The sequence below is a fragment of the Solea senegalensis genome, linkage group LG6, assembly GCF_019176455.1.
Source record: "Solea senegalensis isolate Sse05_10M linkage group LG6, IFAPA_SoseM_1, whole genome shotgun sequence".
NCBI classification, from domain to species: domain Eukaryota; kingdom Metazoa; phylum Chordata; class Actinopteri; order Pleuronectiformes; family Soleidae; genus Solea; species Solea senegalensis.
The window spans coordinates 9383517-9409988 of NC_058026.1; the positions used below are offsets into that span (position 1 = coordinate 9383517).

The window sequence follows — 26472 nt, forward strand, 5'->3', positions numbered from 1 at the left end:
ATTATGTTACCAGTTAACCATGACAGCGAGCCGGCATACGCCCTGACACAGCCCTAAAAGTGAAAAAGTCCAAAACCTTGGGTCTTAAAAATGATATACACGTTTGGTCGTTAAACATGTGTGTGGTCCCATTGAAAAGGTATACTGAAGCTATTTTCCAGAGCTAATTAAAGAAATAAAAGGATGTATTTGCTGAACAAACACATGTTAGGGGCAATTCATTGATTGAATTAACTGAATGAGTAAATTTCAGTGAGGTACAGAGTTTGTTCCTGAAAGAACGCTCAGGACCCACATACATGAAGATGAGCTACGGGGAATCTGCAAATGTTTCGTAATGTTTTTAGAACGAAAAAAGGAAAATGCCATACAGCTGAAGTTCTGTTTCCAAGTGGCGTGTAACTGGTTTTGTTTAGCAGCATCAGACAAACCACCATCCTCTGTAAACTTTGTTTAAATGCAATGGCAACTAAAGGCTTCACTTTAACCCCAAGGAGAATGTTTTGTTTTAAATGTTAGTATTAAAAGAAATATGCAACCCTCAAATGGAGGCTAAAGTGGCAGAAGATGAGTGAGTGAGTGAGTGAATGATTACTTTTTGCTGTACAATGTGTTTCTAAAAGTTGTAAATTGAGATTGTGTAAAAGAGAAATTGTTATTGGCTTCACTGGCAGCGGTTTTCAGTTTCAGTCTCTCTGCAGTCTGACAAAGCCAACATGCTGCTGCTATTTTAATGAATCCAGCCTACAATAATCACATTTCTTATGCTTCAAACCCAATGTGTGATTTCTTTATTCTCAGTGTCAATTTCCTTTTATATCGATAGTGTTTCACAGAATCCAGTTCATGTAGAAAACAGTGCTGAAGACAAAACTGTGTTTTTTTTGGTCATAAATAACTAAACATAAATCAGAGAACTTATCATCAGCCTTTATGACTCTCAGGGTGAAGGGTGGTGCAAGCTTAGGCCATCACCTTTTTAACCCTGCGGGGTTGAAAGAAACATCGCAGACGTGCTGCACACTCACTAAATGTAAAGCTGTCATTCCACTGTTCACCTGGCTTTTAACAGCCTGTTTACGCTTGTATGGAGTGATCCCAAGTAGCCACTAATCCGTGTTTGAGAGCAGCTAATGTTTAACGCACTGAGATACGTTCAGATTCACTTCCTGGAGCGCTCGCTGGGAACAATGCTGTCACTGTCTGAGCAGCTGTCTTACTTAGCAGGGAGAAGAAGCACACGCACATACATTTACAGTGATGAACTCCAGTGTGACCAGGAGAGTCTGCCTCTTCCTCCCAAGGCTACACTGACAAGACCCCTGCTCACATCTTTATAGCCCTGGACAGTTCGCCAGTGCATCGCAGGGCCACACATGGAGACAAACAACCATTCACTCTCACGTTCACACCTATGGTCAATTTAGAGTGACCAATTTACATAATCCCCATATTGCATGTTTTTGGACTGTGGGAGGAAGCTGGAGAAAACCCACGCACACACGGGAAGAACATGCAAACTCCATTCTCCAATATTCTTCTCCCAATAAGAAGAAATAAACAGCCCAAACATGACTCCGCCTCATTTTTTATTTACATTTTTACAGCCGATGCATCGTGAAGCATGCGATACATAGGATTTTTGGACCGATACTGATACTGACCGATACGATTCTCCTCCCTACCAATTAACCAAATGCCCATGGGAGAAGCCGGAGTACCTGAAGAGAACCCATCAGTCAAACCGTGTGAAACGGTGACCGTCTTGCTGAGAGACAACAATGCTAGCTGTGTGGCCAGTTGTGTGTTCATCTCCAGGTAATTAAAGGACAAGAAAGAGACACAGAAATGACAAAGCAAGCAGCTGACTAGCAAACAAGAAGGCACACGCCGAATTACTCATATAAACCTTCTTCCATAAAAATGTTTATTGGGTGTCAACCACGACATGGTCACCTGGCTGCCTTATAATTGCGGCACCTTGTCCCCCCTGCCCCGACACATGTCAGATTTTTTGTCTGGTGGAGGTGAACAGACAACAGAGAGTGCAATGAGCATGGTTGTGTGTGTGTGTGTGTGTGTGTGTGTGTGTGTGTATTTTAAGGACTTGTTATTATTACTCCATTTCCTCTGCTGGTGCAGATGAAACTAGACCTAGCGATGACAATGGGGAGTCACCACCCATTCGTCACCTGGGTCAGATGTGCTATCGCAGGTCAAGTTGCGTGACGACTGAAAAGAACTTTAGTGACTGATTGCTCAGGAAATACGGTGTTTATCTGCAGGAAATATAGAGCTAAATGAGTGCCTTTGCTCAAAGACACTCATTTAGGATTCAAGAAGTCACTGGCTTAACTGCCAACTAATGATATTAACAACCCACAACGTCCTTGTCGTCATCATGTGCGGGGTTTCGCCTGAAGCTCTTCAATTTGTCTTCAGATTATGCAACGATGTTTTCCACATTTCCGAAAAAGCTCTCTAGATAGACAAAGACCAGCTCCAGTTGGAATTCTCATGAGGGCAAATGTGAGTCATTTTTATTGCTGCCAAAACTGCAGAGTGGAACCAAGTATTTAGTTTGAATATCCATTTGATTTATGATGTTGACGTATGTTCACAGAGTCTGTTATAGGTTCAGTGGAGTGCGCCATAGTTTTCCTTATCTGTCCTGTGTGTTGCATGTAGAGGCCCAAGATCCATTCTAAACACAGCTTGTCATACCTGTGCACCACTGTCACTCCCACAGCAATCACGGCATATCAGATAACCCCATACAAACAGGCATGTACCATTTCCACTCCCCGTTCACAATAGAATACCACACACCTTGAGTCAACAAAACAGGAGAACGAAATTTTACAATGGTACCATGGCCTCTGGGTGTAAATACAGGTTCGTGTTTATTAGGTTTTCATATTGACAGAGTTTATTTTGTGAAATAAGAACGTTAAACTAGAATGAAAAGAAGTCAGATTTCTAAGCAGCCACTGGGACCAAATGTTACATAACACAGTGTCAAGAGAAATGTCCTCTCACCACGATCAGAAATAGCTCAGAGCTGAAGCTACAACTGTATATGAGTGAGGCGCAGTTGGCAGTCACTCAGTTTCACCTAAAAGGTTCAAAGCGCACCATGCGTTTTTGAAGTTAATGAGAACCAAGTCCGTCACACAGCTCCACACAGGCAGTGCATGACTATTCAATGAAACAGTGACATGGAAGCCAAAGTTCTGACACAAAAAAAGTGCTTTGTAGCTTCACATCCAGGCCAATTCCACTGAATCAAAGCCGTGAAGGAAGGAGAAAAGCCACTTTTATCTGTGGCAGTGAAAGCTGCAGAGCATGTAGCATGAAAGCAGCCCATGACCTTCTAACCCACTGACTGTGTGTGGATGCAATGTCTCTGACTGTGTACAGGCCCTGTGGGCTGTGCCCGATGGCCACTTCAGCGAAATCAAAGCGCGACATTGCACCGGGGCGACGACATCAAAACGGGGGACAACAGAGAACGAAGGAGGACATCAGGCAGCTCTTTCTTTCCCTGCTCCGTATGAGACAGGATGTGAACATTTCCATGTGATATTTATACAGATCTCAGGTGAGTGACATTTTTCTGTCACCAAAAATCAGATGGGTGTAGCTGGTGTAGCTCCACCCTCACCATACTGTACCATTTTCGGTGCTGGTTATTTTGGTACTATTCCTAAAGGAATTGCAAAAACATACGTGCTGTACTGCGCCAAACCATTCCACTCGGTGTAAACCCGGCGATATATGTTTTAAATATCTGGGTCCTGATATGGAAATGTGAGCACAAATCGTCACGATTTTAAACACTAGGAACAAACAGATGTTTGTTTTTTTTAAGATCAACCATCGTGAAAATGTCGTGTAATAATCATGATTTAGAGCAATAAAAACCAGCGAAATAGCAATATATATCAACATAATAGACTATAAATTACGGTACAATTCATCTGCAGCAAGTCATTTTGACATTGATGATTTAGAACAACTTAAAAAGTAATGCACACCAAAACCCAAATGAAAGACAGGGATAAAGGCTAGTGTGTGCTTGCACACACACACACACACACACTGTTGGCTGCTTATCTCCCTGTAATTATACCTGGTAATGACAGAGCCATTGACACAGCTTAACTGACCCCTCTTGCTTCAACCATGCAAACAAAAACAATCCATTTTCACCGTGTTGCTGCTGCAAACTGCTACCGTGTGTCCTCGCAGTCTGACGCTGCTTTATAGTCGGGCAGCACAGTAGCCTACACAGCACCAGATAGTTTTTACACTGGTGTGCTTTATGAGCTTAAGGGTGAAAGACCTGACATGTTCTAAAAGCTCTTGTTGACATCAGCGTGTGATTGAGGGAGGTGGAGAAAAACTGATTCCTTCAAACTGTAAAAGAAACAAATTGCCAAATTAACTTAACTTAATTTTGGTCTCAGGAACAAGTGCAGTGATTTCATATTGGAGTGACAATTTTAATTTGTTATGATTATTAACAACATCTGAAATAATTTGTCTTTATTGCCCCAATGACTAACAACCCAAAATAGACAATCACACTTTGTGGCCCCATAAAGCTTTCAGATTCATTTCCGAGGCAAATGGTTTCCATGCCAATCTGAGCCTGTGAACACAGACTTTGCTTGAACGGACATGTGGGAGCAAATAGGCAAATTACCCACATGGCAAAAAGGAAAAATGTAGGGGATTTTTTTGTGTACTTGTTGCAGGTTGTTTGTGATCTGGCCCAACAAACTATCAGAAGAGCCTGCTTTGAGAACGGGCAGGTGGTGATGTGTATCTGTAACTGATTTACATGTATGTTCTTTATCAAACGCGATTATGTAACAGCAGTAAAAAAAACGAGAAGTGACGACAAACAAAATGATGAACTGGATGCAGCGGACGATGATTTCTCATCTGAAACATGCACCGAGGCAGAGTGCGTGTGAATGTGCCCCTTGTACAGCGAATACAGCCCACAGTCACACGGCAGATCAATAATCGTGACTTTAATAACAGTGTGTGTTTATGCTTTGGTGAAGGGTGGATCTTCCACAAATCTTTGTGAAATGAAACTGAACTTTTCTCCTGAGAAAGCTGCAGGGTTTTTTGTTTTTTTTACTTCACACAGATTACTTCTTAAACCCCTCAATTTGACTCTCAGCTAAACAAAAAAAAAAACATAAATGGCTGGACCGTGTCCCAAATCACACTCTCACACTATCTGAGATTAGCAGCTGAAGTGTTTCACTCAGGTGATGAGGTTTACCATCAGTTCATGAAGTTTTCCACCTTTGTAAATAACACATAATACTGATACTTCTTTTCATTCTAATAAGTTTCATTTGACTCTTAACTCACTATATAAAAATAATTAAAAGCCCTGTTGTGAAATGGAGTTATATTATTGTTGCTGAGGAAATGGGCCCGAAGACTTATTACCCTACGGTCCAGCAACAACACAACACTGAAGGGGCGTCAGCTAGAGAACTGGTGTGTGTGTGTGTGTGTTTGAGGACATCTATTACACAATCCGAGGAAGCAGACAGCTTCAATATGTGGAGGTCTGTGTGTGGATGAGGTCATCGTGCATGAAGTACAACTGCAGGCACATCACAACAGCACAGGCACACACGGAGGCATGAGCGCACCAGCAGTCACACACACTCGCATCGGTTTCCGCGGCAACTCCAAACAAACAGTGTCTGTGCATGTGACGACCCCACCCCAGCAGAAAAAAAGGGAAAAACCGAGAGAGCGGGGCAAAAACTAGACATAAAAAGATAGAAAGGAAGAACAGAGATGAAGGCAGTAATGAAGGACATTACATGGGATTCAACAGCCACATATGCTTGATATTTTGCATGCTTTCTTATTCAAAACTGAAGAAAACTACTCCATATGTTAGTGTTTACCCCTCCACATAAAAATCCAAAAACTTAACCAAGCATTCATAAAAATCATTCTCAGACATAAAAGCTTCATGGCTTAGATTTGCTTGTTTGGTTACTTGGTGAGACTGGATTTCACAAGAAGGCAGAGGACCTCATCCAACTAGCATCTCATGGGCCTCTGACTCTGTTCTCACCACACAATTGGGAGCCTGAACACAGGACCACCACACATCAACTACCCCACAAAAAAGGGCCTTTTAAATCACCTTAGAGCTCCAGAAACCAAAAAGGAACAACCGACAATAGGCATGTGGCCTGTATCAAAGTGAGGCCTGTGAGGCATTACTTAAGCTTAGCAACTCCCAAGGTCAGTCAAGGTTGAAGAAGCCCACATCCGCACATTAACAGGAGTGGGGCATTTATATGCCCTGGTGGTTGAAAATGTCTGACCGCTCGGACTGCTGGCATTTTCGTCCATCTTTTGCAACATCTTAACATTCTATTACATTTTCAAACACTGAAGACTTGAATGACTACTGCATTTTAAGAACAGAGCGGAGCCACGGTGAACTTGTTGTCAACAAATACCTACCACAACCTGCCATATTTGAATCTCATAATCTCTTTTCTTTTCATCTCATAGCCTACGTTTGTTCTTGACAAAATGTTTACTCACTCTTACAAACAGAGTCATGTAAACGCTGCTAATGAGTATGGATCAAAACAAACCGCACAAACAACTTATCAACCAGAGCAAGAACGTAACTTGGCCAGGCATGGTAATCTGTTAATTACTATTAATAGTTATTAATTGATTAACTGACTATGTTTGATTCCTTTCATTTAAGTGACATTTAACTTCAGACATCAACCAAAGAACTAATGCATTTAGCAGAAGATGACGTCAAAAACCAGCAAAACAAACGTGAGGTGAGGCAAACGGCCTCTGAGCTGCAACGTTGCCCAGTCATACAACCACGGCACGCTTCTGGGTGTAAAGAAGGTGAAAGAAATATTCTATTCAAACCAAAAAAAGAGCACTGATGTCACCATTTAGCCGGTTCATTAAATGGGCTGCGCAGATACATTCATCTTTTCCATTAACCCTGTTGTCAACACTTTGCATTTAAACACTGGAAATCACCTGGTGTGGAACTGCAAACTTGGCTGAATACTCCAGTCATGCATAGCAGGGGCAGGGTGAGCACAGGAATGCGGTTACTTTCACATGTCATTTAGCAGACTTACAAGGGAATTGAGTACAACCTGCCAGGGGTGGAGTTGAACTTGCGACCATGAAGCCTTTTGCACACAGGGTGCCGGTCTTAACCACTGAGCCACTCCACTCCCTCGCAGACAGGTAGGCCAGAAAATCATTCCATGCATTCTAAATATTTACTACAGTGTTACACGGGCTAAAGAAAACAGAGCACTGACAGTTGAAAACTGCTCTGGGCTACAGCGTGGCCCGATGTGGCCTGTGGACCACACACTGAAACTTGGCCTTGGCTGCTTTGATGAGCACTTGTTTTATTTGAAAGGAAATCTTGGCACATCTCCACCACAACAGGAAAGGAAACCAGCAGAGTCCCTCTCAGCGAGTCACTGTCACTATGCTGTGCTTTGACCCCTTCTATCACATCTGACCATTCAATGACAAGCTGTCAGAACAGAGTGGAAAGAGAGCCTCTAATGTGAGCGCACGTGTGTGTGTTTCCGGTACTGCCAGGCTCAAGCCTTAGGGGTTGTGACATCCGTCATGGAAAGAATAGTAGAGGCAACCTATGATGATGGTAAGATGGTGACATGCAGAAGGTCAGGCATCTGCATAGGGCCCCCTGTCAAAACTACAACTGTGATTAGACAGAAATACCATATAAGTGTTTACATAGTTACATAGTACATAGTTTTCTGACCCTTAACCATTGAAATCAATCAACATTCAAATCAGGGGGCAGCGTCTCTCGCCAGCTGAGCTGTGATAAAGAACTTCAAATTGTGGAGGGCGGAATTATACCTCTCAGTGTACAGCTTGCCGGAAATTATTAGAATTAGAAGAATTCGAAAAATATTCCATACACATGACTACAATAACTTCAAAAAGCCAAGCACAAACACGGACAATTGCTTGATTGCTTGGGGCTTTACAGTTCCTGTTAAACACGACAGTGACAAATACATGGTTCCTACAGTTTACGGCAAAATTAAATAACTTTTAAAATAAAGTCATCCAACTATATGTTGTCCACAGATCTGTTGCTGCTATTCCTCGTATCACGAGAGAGAGCAGAACTGGGAAATACCGGGTGTTAGTTTGCTGACACGTGTGTTTGGATTCCCATTGTGCTGAGTTTGAAACACTTCTTGCATAAAAAAAACACCATTACTCGTACCGGTTTCAGCCATGCATTCAAATCTAAGACATTTCTTGTTAAATCTACACTTTCCTATGTCATCCAGGATAAGGTGATTGGTACATTAAAGGTCATGTAGCTGGCTGGCATGCATCTGCTGTGAGTATCTGGGTGGAAACATGTGACTGTTGAGTTGGCGTCGCCTGTCCTGATCTGTGTGATGTTCAGTACCTTTAGAGATTTCTTTCAGCATCCACCAGGAACCCTGCAAATAGTGTAATGGTGATGATTGTGCAGATAACATAAGGATGCCAGGATCTCAATATGTGGTCCGGGGTAATGGAGGAAACGTTTCCCCACATTTGTGGCCTGTGTAATTAATTCTATTAGTTTGTTGTCATCTCCTTATCACTGTTATTTTCTGGCTGAACAAATGTGTGTGAAGGAAGGACAAGCTTCCTGTCAGGATGTGAGGCCCAGCAGTGGGACAGTGGATCATAGCCAGAAGTCCCAACTTTCAGCTCAGTCCAAGTGTGTTTGAGTTGATTGTGTGTGTGTGTGTGTGTGTGTGTAGTGCATGCATTCATGTGCAATTGCCCACATCCAGATTTCTCTGACCGCTGACTGAGCATCATTCAGTCCACTCAACAACCGTGGGAAATTCTTTGACACCATCAAGACTTTAGACTTGTGCTCTATTGGGAGGTTTCATTCATGAACTCTTCAACGACAGAGCTCTAGATTAACCTGCATCAGGCCAACGACCAGTGTGATGAAGATTCTGGGTAATAAGATCTCCATGGAAGAGGACAATACTTCAGATAATATAGTAGATGCCCTTTAACCTCATCCTGTCTATCTGCTTTCATCTCCAACATGCCAATTTCTGTATTATTACTCCTCTTTTCATTCCTGTTCATGTCAGTTTCTTTGTCCAGAATAAATGTAGAAAAATCATTCTGATTTGCACAAATAAAGCAAAGATGCTGAGTGAATCAAGATGCACTGAAAAAGAAAATGCTTTAGGTAGATTTCACTCTTGTGATTGGTCTTATAATCTAATCGAGACCTCCACAATCTATTTTTCAAGTGATTCCTTCCAGATTGCTAAATCCTGTGCAACTCTCTCTGCCCCACAAACCTCAGCCCACACTTCATTCACAAAACCAACCAAATAATTGCCCGCTACATATTAATCATGTCAAGCAGCTGTGAAAATGGGATTCAACATCAGTAAGGCAGCAGTGGTTCAAAAATAAGTCAAAACAGTCTCTCTGCAGTTGTGTGTTGGGTAACATTGCTTCCAGGTATTATACCACAAATCTATTCCAGTAGCTGAAGAAACATGTTGAGAGTTTGACTCAGGGCAGTAAAACCAGACTCATCTGTATCTAACACGGTCCAAAAACAGAAGGTTACCCAAAGACTCACAGGTGCAAAATGATGTAACGGGGTAACTTTGGCAGGTGCATTCTTTCTCAATAGAATCTGCCAGTGTTTATTGATACAACTGTTTAAAATAAGGGAAATAAATAAATTGGGTGGGGTTTTTTTTCAACAGCAAATTTGTAAAGAAAGATCACAAACACGGATCCAATCCAAGTCTGCAGTTGTGCAGTCGTGTTGAACATTATATATTGTTGTAGGTGTTTTAGGAAAACAAGTCATTGCCTGTGGCTGTTGGTGTCACGTGTTGCCCAAAGCAGATTCATATAATGACTCACAGGTGGTAAAAGATCTATTTATGGGACTGAGTTTAACATCTCTCACATGCTTCTTTAGTGACAGCATCTCATTCATGGCTACAGGTTCGATACGTAGGTTTAAACATCTTTTTTACTGTATAAATGACAACATATTTTCAACTGTCCAGATCATTTCTGTGGAAATGTGCATGCTTTTGTGAGCGAGTGCAGCTGTTTCCTCACGTAATCTCATTCCCATTATGGCACCAGCGCAAACACAAGCTACCATCCTTCCCAGTCAGGCAGGAAGAGCGTAAAGCATATTACTGTAGCAACATCTTGTTCCTCAGAGGCAGCGTAGTGTGTCTTATGACTCACAGTCACCAACAAGAGCTAGTGATGCATTCAGGAAGGAAAACTTTGGAGCATGGCTGAACCATTGACAGCCACCACAATTAAAATATCTTAGCCTAATTCAGACACGCACAAAGATACAAGGAAAACTTCCAAATGATGCTTTGAGAGATTTTACAGGTTATGGATCTTCTGCTAAATGATGGTCCATCAGCTTTTGTAAGAAGTAATCTCTGCACCCACCATCACAAATTATTTATGCTAGTTGCTTGTCCTATTTGAGCTTCCCTTTCCCCCTTCAGCCCTTGGTTCTGAGGCTACATAGCTCAAACCATTGAAGTAGCAGCTGTACTTCAGGTCCAGGCATGGACATTTTTGCTCATCATCTCTCTTTCTACTCATTTTTTCAAAGTATTTCATTTATCTCTCTATAAAACTCTAAACTTTAAAAAAAAGAAAACAGGCAACAAATGCCTGACATCACTGGAGCTTTGGTGTAGCATCCAGGAGCTTTGCAAAAGAAAACCCCTAAAAGGTTTATTTTCATTCTCAAAATGAAAGATATGGTCCAGCTCAGAATATGTAGAAACATCAACATTAATTCATGGCATTCATTTGATTTTCTTTCTTTGTCAAAAATATATTCTTGCTCTTTTATCTACTTGGCATGTTAACAGGAAGATCCTAAGATTCTCTATAGTTGATGATCACACATTTTACTGTCAACTTGAGCCACACAAAGAACACACCAAAGGATCTAATGACAGACATCTTAAAACCGCTGTAGAAAGGGAGGCCTCCAGAAAGGTACAATACGAGCAAAGCAGGCAAAGGAAGGATTACACAACTGACGGCAGATCATAAAGAACAAGGAATTATCTTTTCAACCTTCAGACTTAGAAGTCTGATCTTCTTTTCCCGCTGGGATAAAGATTACATTCATTCAACAAAACCTCTTGCAGGCTAATGGTTACTTGGAACTACAGCTCATCACTGTGCATCAGCATCAACTTAGCTTGTCTGTGAATTTTTTTTAAATAAGAATAATCAAGAGTCAGTTAGTGTGACAACAGCATTTCACTGAGACACCATTAAGACAAAACTTATACACAAACCTGCTATACTTACTTTCAGGAATGTTTTGATTGGCCAAAAGTCTTATTGCCTCCCCTTATCTTCAAGTATTTTGTCTGTCGTCTGTTGAAAGTATTGACGATTGCAATTCAGCCATTGGATGAGACATTGTTAGATGTTTCTACAAGTTCTCCCAATTTAAAAAATGACCAAATTAACTGATGTTGTGTCAGATTCGTTGACATGCACTTTACTAACTTTGACGAGGCAGTTAAATGCCAGGATCACCCCCAGGGTCCACACTGCAGTGTCACTTTTAATTAGAAATGACCAAACACAGGGAAATATATATATATATATATATACATATATATAGAGAGAGAGAGATGGAAAGAGATGGCCTTACCAAACGCCTGCTGCTACAATCGGTGTCTCCAAGCCTACGATTAGGGGAGTATCAGTGACAAGAAAGATCACGTTGATACATTTTTCAGCTGTGTAGGTAATACCACAACTATGCACCCTGAAATTCCATCACTCCTGTCTTTTCTTCTTCTGCCTCTTCATCCTCCTAGGCTGGCGGCATCATACTCATCCCTCAATTCTTTCGTCCTGTAGCGCCTTTAAAATATCTCTCCCCAATATTATTATTAGTTACTATTACATAAGTATGTGGGGTGTTGGTTGGGAAGCTCAAAAATGATGAAGCTACTATAACGCCATGTGGTAGACGTACTATCATCACTAGACGAGAGGGAGGAGTACGGAGATTCTGTGAAGTCAAGGCGGTGTCTTGACACAGTTTTCAGGTGATGCCCCTTCCTCTGTCTTCTAAGGTTGTCTTGGCATACAGACTAGTCATTTTCTGTTCTTTGTCTGACACACTTTGTTTATACAAAAGCTTTCCCACAGGGTAACGCTCCACACCGATAGTCCTTCCTTCTGTTTCACCAATCAAAAAAACGCCCACCATCACAGCAGTTCTTGGAAATGGTGTTTAAAAAAAGAAGAAGCATGAAATGATCTTTCCATATTTAAAATGGGGGAAGGGAAGATTTATGGCTAGTTGGTGGGCGATGACCACGTATTCAATACGGAGGAAGTTGCCATGATGCCATCTGACATCTTTTAATGGCCAAGAGAGTCCAGGGAGAAATGATCCGTGGGTCTGTTCAGTATCTTGTGCGAGTCTTGTTTTGTCATAAGTTCACCTCTTGGTTTAGTGCAAAAGCAACAACCATAAACAATATAATAAGTAAATTATTTAAAGGGGATAAATTCATTCCATTCAGCTGTGTATTTCAGTGCTAGATTTTATTTTGAAGCCGTTATCACTTATTAGTTACTGTTCTTTTCAGTGATATAAATTGCAGTCATCTCTGTCCTTGTGCATCCACCCATGTTCCCATCCATAACTAATCCACTTCTTTTACTGCTCACTGAAACCTCAGTGTTCATTTGTGCAACTCTGTTTGGTATCCAGTTGAGAGTGTGTGCCTCTCTATCCCCCCTCTCTTATAAGTTCATTCATGCCGGTGTTCTCCATTTCCTTTTTTTTCCCAACAGCTTCCGCTCTCCCTCCATCTCCCAGCCCCTCTACCCCACCTCTCCTCCGCTTCACTCATCCCTACCTTCTCGGCTCATCTGTCTTTCATCTCCTTCTTCCATCAGGTCCTACTTTTCTCGCGCGCACTGTCCACACTCTTTTTCGCGCTGAGAGGACAGTGCAGCGTCCTGGCAGCTGTCCGCTCTCCCAGCCTTGGTGGAAAAATAAACAAGTGTCCACATGTTCCCATGGAATTTTAATGACTTCCATAACTCTAGCTGCTCTACCTGCCAAACTCCAGGCAGCACAAGGGAAGCAGCAGAATCCTGATAAGCCAGTTCAGCAGCACGGAGGATGGACGTGAGTGTGACCCTGGTAGCATCCTTCAGAGCACTGAGTTCTCCCGAGCAAGAAGCCATATATACACATATCCATCATTTAAAAAATACACAACCTGACACATAGAGCTTCTCTCTCCCACACTTAATCAAAAAAGAACTGGACTCAATATTAAATATAATTATTGAGATGGACGATAATGTGCAGATGACAGATCTTTCTCTCCGATATGTACACACACAGACACACTACCTTTGCTTGAATAATAACCTTGATCATCCTGCCAATATGGGATGATACGCTTTATTGTATTGGCAATGTAATCTGCATGCATTAGATAGTGACATATGGTGATCATCTTGAGAGCAGAGCCATACTGTGACCATCTTTGAGCCAAGTATTCTTCACACTCTTTACCAACGCTCTTTGCTCAGTGCAGCTTGGTCTGTAGTGTATATACAATACAGTTCAAACATATATCCTCCAACATTGGTCTCGTTGGGAGTTTATTTTAGTGCGGCCATGACCCAGAGGCTGCCAGGTCAACTGCAGTGACCTGACCTGAGAGGAGACGAGGGGTTGATGAAGGTCAAGGCAAAGCAATAAATCTGTGGATTTACTCACGTCAGGCTAATTATTAAGACCTATTTAAGAGAGGGAGAAACAAGGTAATTTATGCTTGAAACAGCTAAATGGTTAATGGTTTATTACTTAAGACAACAATAATCAAATACCTGATCCACTTTCTTTTAATATAGATCTTTTACTAAAAACACAGATTGTGCAACATACATGTATATTCCTGCTTGGCCTTCCATTCATCTCCATTACATCAGACAACATGTCTGGGGCGGTGTTTACATTTCTCCTCTCCTCAGTTCTATTTTTCTTCCCCTCTCAACTCCGGACCAGCTGCAGGGGAAATGACAATATGGGAGGGAAACAAACAAGATTAACAATATCTCCTTTCCGATATCTACCAATTCTTTGTTACGATATCTACCAATTCAGGTACCGGTGCTGATACAGATACAGACACAGGAGGCTTGTTCAACCTCCCTCCGTACTTCTCAATCTGAACTTCCAACTCATTTCATCAGGGCTGCGACCATCTGCCCATGAAATTGATACATGACTCTGTCTTGCACAAACTAAGGAAACTTGCACACTCACACCGATATTGTTTTCTCTCCCCCCCTTTCCCTTTTTGGACTTCTCTCATGCGTAAAGAATCTGGGATGTGTTCTCCAAACTTCAAACCCACAATGATTAGATCATTTTGGATTGTGGACCCACAGATCTTCCCCCAAATTGTAGCATTAAAGCGTTCTCGCTGAACATCTGCTACTCTCTAGTTTAAGTACTATATGGGCATCCATGGTACAAAGACATAATCCCCCGACAGTTCATGTATTTTTCTTTTGCTTTCTTTTCATCCACTTGACACTGGTTATTTTGCATTCTTCTATAATGGTCTTTAGTCCTCACAAACCTTTGTTCTCGTAGGTTCAAAAGCAACATTAGTAATGAATTGTGCTGCATATTTACCAATTTTCTTCCCTCTTGCAGTCAAGTGCGCATATTTGTCTTTGATCATTTGTGGGTGAGTGTTAAAAGACTGTGGCTGTGGTAAACACTGCCTCTGCTGTGTAACTAGGTTTGGTTAAAGCTTAAAAAAATTTAACCACAGATGGTTCCAGCACTGAGATCTTCAGCTCCACTCTGATGCAATCCCCCTGATGGGAGGTGTGGGATGTCAAAGTGAAGTCCCTACTCACTGAGGCCTACTTGCATATCCACTTCTGGACGGGAGAAACCCCATCCTGACTTCACAAATGAGTTCCAGGTTTTAGCTAAGAACGAGGGAAGGGAGAGGGAAAACATAAAGACAAAGATTTTGGGGGGAAATTAAAAGGCTGTGTGCTCAGCCTCATCATCACCACCACAGTGAATGATGAAGTCATTGTTTTTGGACTAACAAAACAATGGTCTGCAGGGATTTCAGCATATTCCATGGACTTCTACCACATGGTTTGTCTGATTTTAGGTTACGTAGAAACCGACATGGTCGGGAAAAGTAAAGCAACATACATCCTGTGCATTGTTTTGTTTTTTTCTCAGGAATTCTATCATTTTCATTTAAGGCCAAAGGATTGACACGTTAACACTGGTACATCTGTGAATGTAAGCAGTACAACCAATATAACATTTTATAAGTTACCTGTATTTGCCTAGTTGTTTCTCATTTGAGTACATTGCATTACCCTTGCTAACTAATGCTCGTGGCAGTCTGGTGCAAGTTTTATTCAAACAAAACTCCTGAATGATAGATAATGCCTGCATGTGACTCAGCACTACTGTGACATTGTTATTGCCAAGACAGGCTGCCCATGATAAAGAGGAGACTGCTTAGAAACTAGAACTGCAACTGAAGATTATTTTCACGATTAATCGAGTAATGGTTTGGTGCATATTTATATATTATATACATATTCATCTTATTTGGTATCTGGAGCAAAGAAACCAGAAAATATTCACATTTAAGAAGCTGAAACAATCAGAAATCTTGTTTGAAAAAAAAGAAGCTTCAAACCGATTATCAAAATAGTTGACAATTAATTTAGTAATCGATTAATTGTTTCAGCTCTATTAGAAAGTATATTTATTTTAAGCAAACAACTGTCTGAATGTAGGGATTGTCAGGATTTTTCAGTTTTCAAATGGTAGTTTAATTCTAAAATAAACTGCACTAACAACTAAACAAAAAAATAAAACGTTCATAAATTGTAATTTCATTACCAGGGTATTTGGTAAGTTAACAACACACTCTATGTAACTGTCATATTGCAACAAAGGAGGAAAAGGTAATAATCTCCCCAAAGCCAAAAAGTACAGGTAACCACGTAACTCTTTCATGGTAAAACTAATTCTCTTAAGTAAGAGAATTTTCAATCGTATTTTGGTTTGAAATACCGATGCCAACTACATCTGTTGATTAAATTGTATTAGGTCATTTCACAGAAAAACAAGTGTAATACTTAAGATGGGAAAGTAAATGACATGAGACCAAAAGGAACTCAGAGGATAATGGAAAGTAAAAGTTGGTCATGACTGCTGGGGAGTGCTGTCCTGTTACGCCATGTCCCCAAGGCCTGAATCATCTGGTGGTTTTGGTGAATACTGCCAAATTTGGTGGAAACTTTTATCTCATTGTGTCCATCTTGGAGCGTTCAGTATCCACACACTGATTGTCTTCTGAAACAAAAAATAGAGCCATGACACTTGGAATGAGGAGGTTCTTCTCATTCTACCAAGTGTGAGAGAGTGGAATGGCTCCAGTGAATGAGCTATCACACAACCAACAAAATCAGACAATCACAAACAGTGTTTTCTGGTAGCAAATCCTACCACTGTTTATGCTTAAACAGCATATTTTAAAGCTTTTTCCCCCCTTCCTGTTTAAAAAAAACCCAAAACACAACTTGAGCATAGTTAGCATATATCTAATCCAAAATTCAACAAGCAATGATATGATAATTATATATTCTTGTCTTTTATTGGCATTTAAGATTTAATTGAGATTTTAAGGAATGGCTTGCTCCTAAATAGCAACAGGTTTCAGGTTTTTTGTGGGGGAGTCCTAGTAGCTGGTCTGGAACTTTAACACAGATAGTGGAACAGGTGCATAGAGATTCTCTCTTATTCTTAAACACATAACTATGAGATCCAATTTTAGTGAGCATGAGAAGTCATGAGAAGCATGCCAGAAGATCCAGTCACTTAGTGAAGACAAGTTCACCAAAGCTTTCTCATGAACTCTGACCTGGCCAGAGCCATCTATAAAAAGTGTTGGGAGAGTATCCAACCATTATTGGTTTTCACCTATAAGCCTCAACTAACTGTGGTTGAGGGCAGTGCAGGGTCGAACCACTGCTGGGGAAAAGAGCCAAGCAACTCACACTTTTGAATTGGCTGATATTATTAACCAATATAGAGCATACAATGATATAATGAGAACAGTTGTTACTCATCAGTCACATCAATCCAATATCAGCAAGAGTTCAACATCCCAACACTGCTCTTCAAGGAATCTGATTAAGTCATAGGAGTGCAACTTGCAAGGGTGAAAAACAATAAGTCAATCTGTCAATACCATTATAACATCTGAAGCCCAACCAGTCGATTGCGATCTACCAGTCGATCATGGACTAATTCTCAGTCGATCGTGAGATGTAGCCTCGACAACGGTAAATTAAACTCTTTAATAATTTGTTTGTGGCCCCTACCACGTCTGTGTGCTTAAGGTCTGGACTGACTGCCCTTAAAAGTCACCGCTGGGTTGTCAGAGCAACACATCACGTGCACTCTCTCTCTCAACTCCTCTGACTAGCAACGAATTTACTGCTCAGCTGTGATGCGTTCACAATGCTCGTGAAATCTGCTCGCTTGCTCACTCTCGCTCTTGTCTCTGGCTTTCTCCAAATATTGGTGGGGACACCGTCCATACGCAAACCTACGCTACTGGTTATAACGGCCCCCTTACTAAGAAACTGTCGGGTTGAAATCAGGGCTCAGGCTCATAATTACAATTAATGGGTCGTGTCAGCCTGAACAGATTGTGCACGGACCCGGGTCTACTGTCAGGTCATTGTAACAGATCCACAATGACAGATGACCACCTTGTGGCCTGAGCAACCAGCTCCTACTGTCCTGACTACAAGAACCTAGCATCCTCTTCCCAGTGTCAGAGCACCAAGGTAGAAAAATGCTTAATTTGACATGTTTTCAGCAACAATCGATGACTATGTGAACCAGTAGATCTCAACCGACTAGAAACTTTTAAAGTAGATCTTGATTTAAAAAAAAGGTTGGGCACCCCTGATCTAAAGGAAACGGAGCATCGCTTCCATTTGTTCACTGAAATATCAAACCTTATACAACCTTGGTGCTTCTGGAACAAAATCATCATGAGTGCAAATACCATCCACATTTTTCAAAGACTTTCTATTCTTGCTTTGGTTGTTGCAAGAGAAACCCGATCTCAGTGAGTTTGGGGCCCTGCATGTGCACCTGCATTAAAGCTGTAACGGAGGCTGTCCTTTTGTCAAAATTCACATTTAAGCCCCTGCGAGGGACCCAGCCCAAATACATTTGGTTTAACTTAAGGAGCTGGACCACGGTGTTCTATCACGATCATGAAAGAGCACCACAAAAAGATTCAGAGCTTTTATCAGCCAGGCACTGTCAGCCATGATTTCCTGTCTCTGCAGGCCAGCATGTGACGCCTTAGTGTTAGAGAGCAAATACTTACGAAGACTACACATATATACTGTATATATATATACACACACTGTAAACATACCAACATGACACATTCTGTGGTTGGGGATGACTGTCTCGAAAGCAAAATTAAATGCAGCTGACTCAGACAGCTGGAAACCATGTTGAATGACATAATCAGTGGCAGGCTAGCCAAGCTTTTTAACACACACACACAGAAACACACACACAAACACAGTGCCACATTACATAAACCAGTGATTTACTACACAAATCAGCAAGAAGAGCAACACCCATTTCTTGGATGATATGATATTTGGGCCTTTTCAAGCTATTTAACACACACCTACATCTTAAGTGAGGGCTTGATGTTGTGGAACTTTCTGGATAAGAAGTACAAATATGGAATGGGAGGGGCATAAAATCGGCGGCAGTAGATAATTTTGCTGGGTTTGCTGCAATTTAAAGGGTCTTCTGAACCGCTATGTTGTCTGATTGAAAAGTCTACACAGTCTATCATCCGTCCTTAAGTGGAAACATAAGGAGAGGAGGTGAAGAGGTGCCTGGGTCATAAGGATTGATTGGGAAAGCAGGACAATACTTCACCAATGAAGCACTCAGTGTTCACCTCCTCAGAGTCAGCATGCGGGGGGGAAGCAACTTCCTTTGACTACTTTTAAAATGTTATTGAATTACATGTTCAAGTTCAAAGTGCACTCAAGTCACATGTAACACTGAGAAATCTTTCTTCAGTTGCCACAAACAATATATCTCAAACGTTGACCTGAAAGCAGGCATGTGCTGTTGAATTCATTTCAGTCTGATACAAGAGGAAATCAAGGCCAGCAGGACTGCAAATAAATTGGGCCAAAGCTGCAATTTTCTTCAGGCAACACACAAAACCATTCCTGAAACAATGAGAAAACCTCTGAAAGTGGCTAAAAGGATGAAGAGCAAACAAAGGTTGAGGTTATGTTGTTATATTGCTCCTCTGCAAAAGAACTCTAGACAAATATTTGAAGAGACATCTCAGGATTTGTTAGAGGACCAAGGCTATCACCATGCCAACGAGTGTCATGGAAGCAGTGTGTATAAGCAGATTATAACTACCCTCCAAACACAGCACTAAATCTCAAAGCAGGTACATTCTGCAAATTTTGGTTTACCACACAATTTTGAAACACTTAGAGCAAAGCTATGGGCACATGAGATGATACGACTGCACTCAAAATCAAGTCATCATTTTAGAGAGTATAGTGACCACAATATGTCTAGAACAAGATCCATTATCCCCTCATATACAGCTCAAGAGCAAACCAAATGCATCGTTGGTGAAGACAACAGAGAGACTGTAAACACAACAGATGTGAGGTCACTGAAATCAGGAGGCAGCATCGTGGATGCAGATGTCACTGTGGTGAATCCATCAGTTTTCATTATGTAAGCATAGAGGAGACAAACATGGCAGCGAGGCAGGGTTGATTTGCCTGCATCAGAAAAACACTATATTGGGTCTACTCATCAGGAAAGAAGAAAGATTTCTTTTGACTATGAACTGAAAGCTCCAGATAACTCGCTGTACGCTGTACTCACTGCATGTGTGTCTGCAACAATCCAACTGCAGCAAAAACAAGAATCAGCTTGCACTCATATCCATACTTTCCTTCCTTTCCATCCAAATCCAATAGATTAATACACTTTTGCTGCCAAACTGGTGGCTCCACATGGTGTAAGATTTCTGCTCTTATTCTTCTGTTGAGCTTAAAAAAAGAAAACCGGGCAGAACGAGCAGAGATACACCATAACTTTGAGACCTAGATGACGAGGAAGTTAAAGGTCCGTAAAAACTGTGAGCAGAAAAATCAGAGCTGGCAAACAGATAACAACACGAGTACAGAGCAGCCAAACCACAGAGTTTCCCATCAGTCACGCAAGAGAGAGGGCCTTCAATAGGAACACTCAGAAAACAACAGCCAGAAATAGAAATTGGCAACTCCTAACAGCTCCTTATCACAGTTCGGTCATGAGTAAACAGACACCTATGAAAAGACAGATTGACTGATACAGTACTTGACTGTTTCACCCCTCCTTTCCCTCAGGGGGTAAAGAACAGAACTGTAATCAGGCAACAGAAAAAAACGAGCACTTTACAACATGTAGAATACTGAACACAGGTAGAAGCATGTCACATATTCGTGGGACCAATATGCAATAAAACCCAGCCCCCTCTGCAAACCCCAACTCCACCTTCCCACTGAGCATGGTGACACTTAAGAGGGCGGCACCGCTCTTCTGCACACAGAAAGCCATCACAGGCCCATTCACAGCTCCCAGCTCTATTCATCTCCATAGTAAAAGAACTCTTGATCTGAATGGAGGGAAGAGGGCCTCTGCTTTTTCATTTAGCCTGAAGCAATCCAGAGCAGAAAGGCCTCATTCCCTGTGCAGCTTAAAAAAGTTACTTGTGTAGTCTGAACTCCTGAGCATGTTAAACCAGCAAAAATAAAACCACAGCCCTTGCCACAGGTTCGCAAACATGCATGGGATTAACACAGATTTGTGCTCCACTCCTTCGTGCTGTCGGCTCTGGGAAGTGTCACAACTGCACGGAGGCAATGAAAGTGGACAGCAGGGAGATAGCAGCCCCGATGGCGGCGAACACAGCATCCATTATATCAGTCACCGAGCACTCAGACGCAAAGAGAGAGAGAGGCACCAAACATACAGCAGACAGCGAGTATGGCACATAAACAAACTGCAGTACAAACCTAATGTACAGCCAATCAGGGTTAATCTGCTGCCTTCAGGATTCTTCCTCTTCACCACACGGCTGTGATCCACCTGCACTGCAGAGAGTCCTCTGCCTGTGCTGCTGCTCACTCTCTCTCTCTCTCTCTCACACACACACACACTCCCAACACGCCTCTCCCATTGTAGCAGTGCAAAACTGTTGCTGCCCACTTTCCTTCACGCTCCTCCTACAGTGTACCCCGTTTTTCTCTGCTGCTCTTCTTTCCCCACTAATTCAGGAGTGGCTGAGCTTTATCTGCACAAACTCAGGGCAACCACTACTTATCTGCAGCAGTGGCTTCATGGGACAAGCCAGCAAGCATGCAATGCAGGGGGGGGTTAATGAGGGGACGGGGGAGGGGTAGACCTAATTTAAATTCACAAACACACACACACAGGAGGGAGATGGTGTTCTATCCCCGGAGTGATCTTTTGTGAAGAAGTTTCTTGGTTTGACACACTTCAAGGCAAGTGAAACAAAAAGTATTGCTCTTGTAAAATAAAAACGTATGTACTCACTGGATTTACTCCCTCTATCACTTTCATTTTCACCTTCCAAACTTCTTAACATCAGGCCTATGTTTTCTTTCTTAAATTTGAATACATAGTTTTCCCAATACTTAAAATATATGTTGCTAAATTTTACAAAGGCCTTCGTAAAAGCACAATATGCCATGGTTTGATGACAAGAGAGAGACTCTTCATGCTGCAAAGGCAAGAGCGCTAACCACTACACAATGTGGCCCCATGTCAAATTAATCAATCATGAAAATAATAGCCAATTTCAGCCCTGCAAACATGATATAATGCAATATTTTAATATATTAAGACACTGTGATGCCTTTCGGTGAAGCCAACAGTTTCCCTCCATTTCCTGCATTTAAGCTAAGCTATGCTTATTGGCTGCTGGTTTAAGCTTCAAGTTCAGTCTCAACATGAGTGGTATCCAGTTTCTCATAACTTCACAGAATGAATTTCCCATCTGTATCAAATTCAGAATCAAACAGAGACGATATTTAATAAACTATAAGCACACATGTTTAAATGTTTAATAAGATTAAATAGCACTCATTGGCAGTACTAAGGATTTTTGGTGCCGTCACATCTCTTTGATAAGGTCAATTTGTTAACTGGGGTGATGTAAAGAGAGGCCAGAGGAATGACATTAAATTAGCATGTGAAAGGCTCACTCACGGACAAGGTTGACCGCGCACAGTTCAAATGAGGCGGCATCTCCACAGTCCTTCCTTTCTCGTCTCCTCACCAACACTGCATTTCCCTTGAAAATACAAAGACCGTGCTACACATTACAGACTTTTATGAACATAATTTCCTCAGTGAGGTTTCAACAGCTTGTAGGAAGATTGAAACGTTTTCCAGGAGGCCTCAAATTTCTCAAATCCATGTTTAGTAGAATTAACAAGAGCGTCAACTGACATTTAACTTCCCACATGTAACAGCAAATTGCTGGTGTGTGCAGTTTATGGGCAGACAAGGCAACAAAAGAATCTCAAATGAATTTTTGATGACCGTTTTTATGTGCAAGTTTAAAGCTTGGGTTTGTTGCCAACCAGCACACAAACAAGGCAGACAACAATCATTGGAAGAAAAATAAAAGCTTGCGTCCAAAAAGCAGCTGAAGAGCCAGCTGAGCCCAAATCAATTCCCAATCAATTATTGAAGCTCCGCGATGGGGTTGTGGGAAGATGCGGTCCAGCCAAGATAATACATAATCAGCCATGCGTCTTTTAGTGAAAAAGATTCCCCGTTTACTCTCCTCATATGTGTGTGTTAAGTGTCTTTTTGTATTTATTAAAGCAGATCTAGTGCGAGAGGATGGATCATTCTTTACGGCTGAAAAAGACAAGTTGTTGCATGTCAAAGGTGCGCCGTAATAAACAGCATCCTCAGTCACTACGTTTCCATGCACATGCCACGAATGTCGCTCGATTATGCCATCCCAGTATATAAGCGCTAGGGGAATTGACTATTGAATGAAGTGTGTCCGTCCCACTAAGCGGTTAAATGCTCGTTAAAGCTTGTCAATATTCGGGCTCATACACACAAGAACGAGTTAAGGAGAATCTGCAAAGTTTTTGTAACGCTTTGGCATCGTCTTCTTCTACTACTAGTGTTTGGAGTTTAGTAAATTCCTTGTATAATAACTTTTTATTTCATTTTTCCTTAGTCACCCCGGCTTGTTTCTGACACTTCTTATATATATATTTGTACACTTAATTAAAAATCTTTGTACACTGTGTACAACGTTTATGCACAAGCTCAATGTATTCTTCTCCGTTGTTGGCGTCTCTCTGTCGCTCCTACCGTCCACAAACTTAAAAATAACCAATCCTTAAAGGTAACAGAGTATAAAGTAGGTCTCCTCATCAGTCCAAAGAATTTACCAACCTGAACATTGTGTATTAGCAGTTCCCAAGTGTGGGACCTGTGACACATATGCAGAGCACCAACACTAGTTTGAGTAGTAGAAAGTACAATTTCAATTTCAGTCAGACTGACATATTTATGCATGAGTTTTGGTAGAATTTACACAATAGTACAGTTATTTCTAATATCATGTAAATGTACTGAAGTCAGGAATAATTTGTAGCTCCTCCCATTTACTAAACAGTAACAACGACCAGTGCAACATCTTTCCAGCTTACTCCAGACTCTGCATACTTGTTCCAAAATAACCCTCACCCTATGGCCTCCTGTGGCATAGCTGGAGATGAAGGCCTGGCCTAACATTAGCACATATTTGAGTGAGATGTGCATGCAGGCACTCTCCATGGGTTAAAAAAGCAAAGCACGTCTACATTATTAATGAGTGAGATTGCTGGTTGTAACGCTTGACCAAACCTCCTTTAAGGAGAGGAAGGGGAAGATGGAGAAGTGCACTTTGCAAAGGCAGATGGTGTGCACACAGTTTAGTGTACATTGAAAATCCCTCATACTGGATAGTAAATATATGGTATAGTAGAGTCAGTGTGGGGATGAAAATCCTCAGTGTTGTTCATATTATGTGTGTAAACAAGCTCTGCAGAGGTAAATGTATTAATTATTAATCAGCAAATCATGCAGTGCTTGTCTGTCACCATCTGCCCACTAACACATCCTTAAATAATTTTGCTCATCCCAAACCTGCAGACTCAGCAAATGGACAGCAAAGTGTGTGCATGTGTGTTTATGACCTGATGAACGCTGAAAACAACTTGTGGCTCAGTACCACAGTAGCTGGTGATCTGACATTAGCATCAAGCAACGTTCACATTTTAGGACAGAAAAACGAGATCAATGTGTGTTTTGATTATAGGCAATGGAAGATTTTTTTATGTGAGTGAACAAACAACAAAGTTAGTCAGTCAGTACGTTAACATGCACAGTTTAATCGAGCTAAGGCTGGCCGTAGTCTGACTAAGACAGGACATGTTAATCGTGAGACAATCGAGCATGGCTCTTGTGGGTGCTGTATTGTACGAAGAAAGATGCCACCGCCGTCTGATTCCTGCCAACAATACTATGAATCGCATTATCCAGGTATGTTAGTCTGACTAAGACTAGCTCGATTTTAGTCAGACTAACTTGTTTCTATGATATTAAGTTTTCTTAATTAGTAATTTGACCTGGAAGTGAATGCCAATCGTGTTCCCATTGCAGACAGATGCCAGATGTAAATGGATGATTGCGTTTTCTCACCAGTGGAAAAAGGAGTGTATTGGCATTTTCAGGATGTTCTCGACACACCCACATCCAAACTGCAAACAAAAGGAAGACTTTCAATCTTGTATTTGGTAAAAAAACATAGCATAACATAACATGTCCCAGTTACCCCGGTGGGTTTAATACTGACTGCGACATGAAAACTTAAAATCAATGAGATATTGGCTATATTTCCATCGACAACAGGGAGCTGGCACCAATGTTAATGCTGTAAAACACCTGACGGTGTCAAAGCATACAAAATTTTACCCATCGACAGTAATTTCAAGGACGCAAGACCGGTGTTTTATTAAGTAGTTACTCTGCAGAGTATTTTGTTTCTGAGAATGTGAGCCACCATGTTCATGCCGACACTATCCATTTTAATTTGCCATTTGCCCGACGTCAAGCCACAACAGACTTTGTTTCCACTGTTACATGTGACAAATATGCAGCTTCCCCCGATCGAAAACAGCTAAGCACAACAGTCAAGACCAGAAAATACCATATCCATAAATCAGCAGCATCAACAAGAATAAAACAATGCAATAATTGTTTTGGTTTTTTTTGTCTGCCCGCATTTGTTCTTATGAAACAGAACTCACTGAGCCTGAAAGACAAAACAAAATTTATCTGCCCAGAGTCCAACTCTGCATGCAGGCTGAATAAACTCTCCCCACTCTCTGCAAGACTGGGAGCAAAACAAAGCGACGTGGCTGCTGACGCAAGCTCAAATCCCATGAAAAACCCAGATGAAGTGGTGGGATTCACCTGCAGCAGCCTGCAGTAGACTGTTGGCCTTTATCCAGAGGTGGAAGGAGAGTGCATGTGGAGGAGAGTATATAATGTGTGTTTGGTTCGGGATAACGCTTTGATTCGGCTGTCCAAATGAATGGATGTCACTGCAGTGTCCTGTATGGAAATGTATATGTATGGACTGTATATATCAGGGGACCTTATTTCATAACTCTTGATATTAACCACTATCAGTCAGTCATCATCTAACCGCTTTATCCTCCACCAGAGGGTCGCGGGGGGTGCTGTGCCAATCTCAGCTACATCGGGCGATAGGCGGGGTACACCCTGGACAGTTCGCCAGTCCATCGCAGGGCCACACACAACTAGAGACAAACAACCATTCACTCTCACACTCACTCCTACGGTCAATTTAGAGTGTCCAATTCACCTAATCCCCACATTGCATGTTTTTGGACTGTGGGAGGAAGTCGGAGAACCCGGAGAGAACCCACGCACACACGGGGAGAACATGCAAACTCCATGCAGAAAGGCCCTTGTTCCAACCGGGGCTCGAACCCGGGTCTTCTCGCTGCAAGGCGAGAGTGCTAACCACTACACCACCGTGTGAATATTAACCACTATCATTTAATAAATATTGACCTAAAGTCATGCCTTGTAATAAG

The 26472-nt window shown here is 41.6% G+C and overlaps 1 protein-coding gene across 7 annotated transcripts in view; it reads right to left on the reverse strand.

The window, feature by feature from the left end:
• add3a (adducin 3 (gamma) a) overlaps nucleotides 1-26472 on the reverse strand; it is an 86723-nt gene that overhangs the window by 39735 nt on the left and 20516 nt on the right. The window contains exon 3 of one of the 7 annotated variants that reach the window (XM_044028370.1): nucleotides 22544-22628. The exons of 5 other annotated variants lie outside the window; for them this stretch is intronic. The gene's annotated coding sequence lies outside the window, so the exon portion shown is untranslated. Of the gene's footprint in view, nucleotides 1-21327; nucleotides 21457-22543; nucleotides 22629-26472 lie in introns of those variants that run through there. One more of the 7 variants, XM_044028371.1, reaches the window with a different exon arrangement.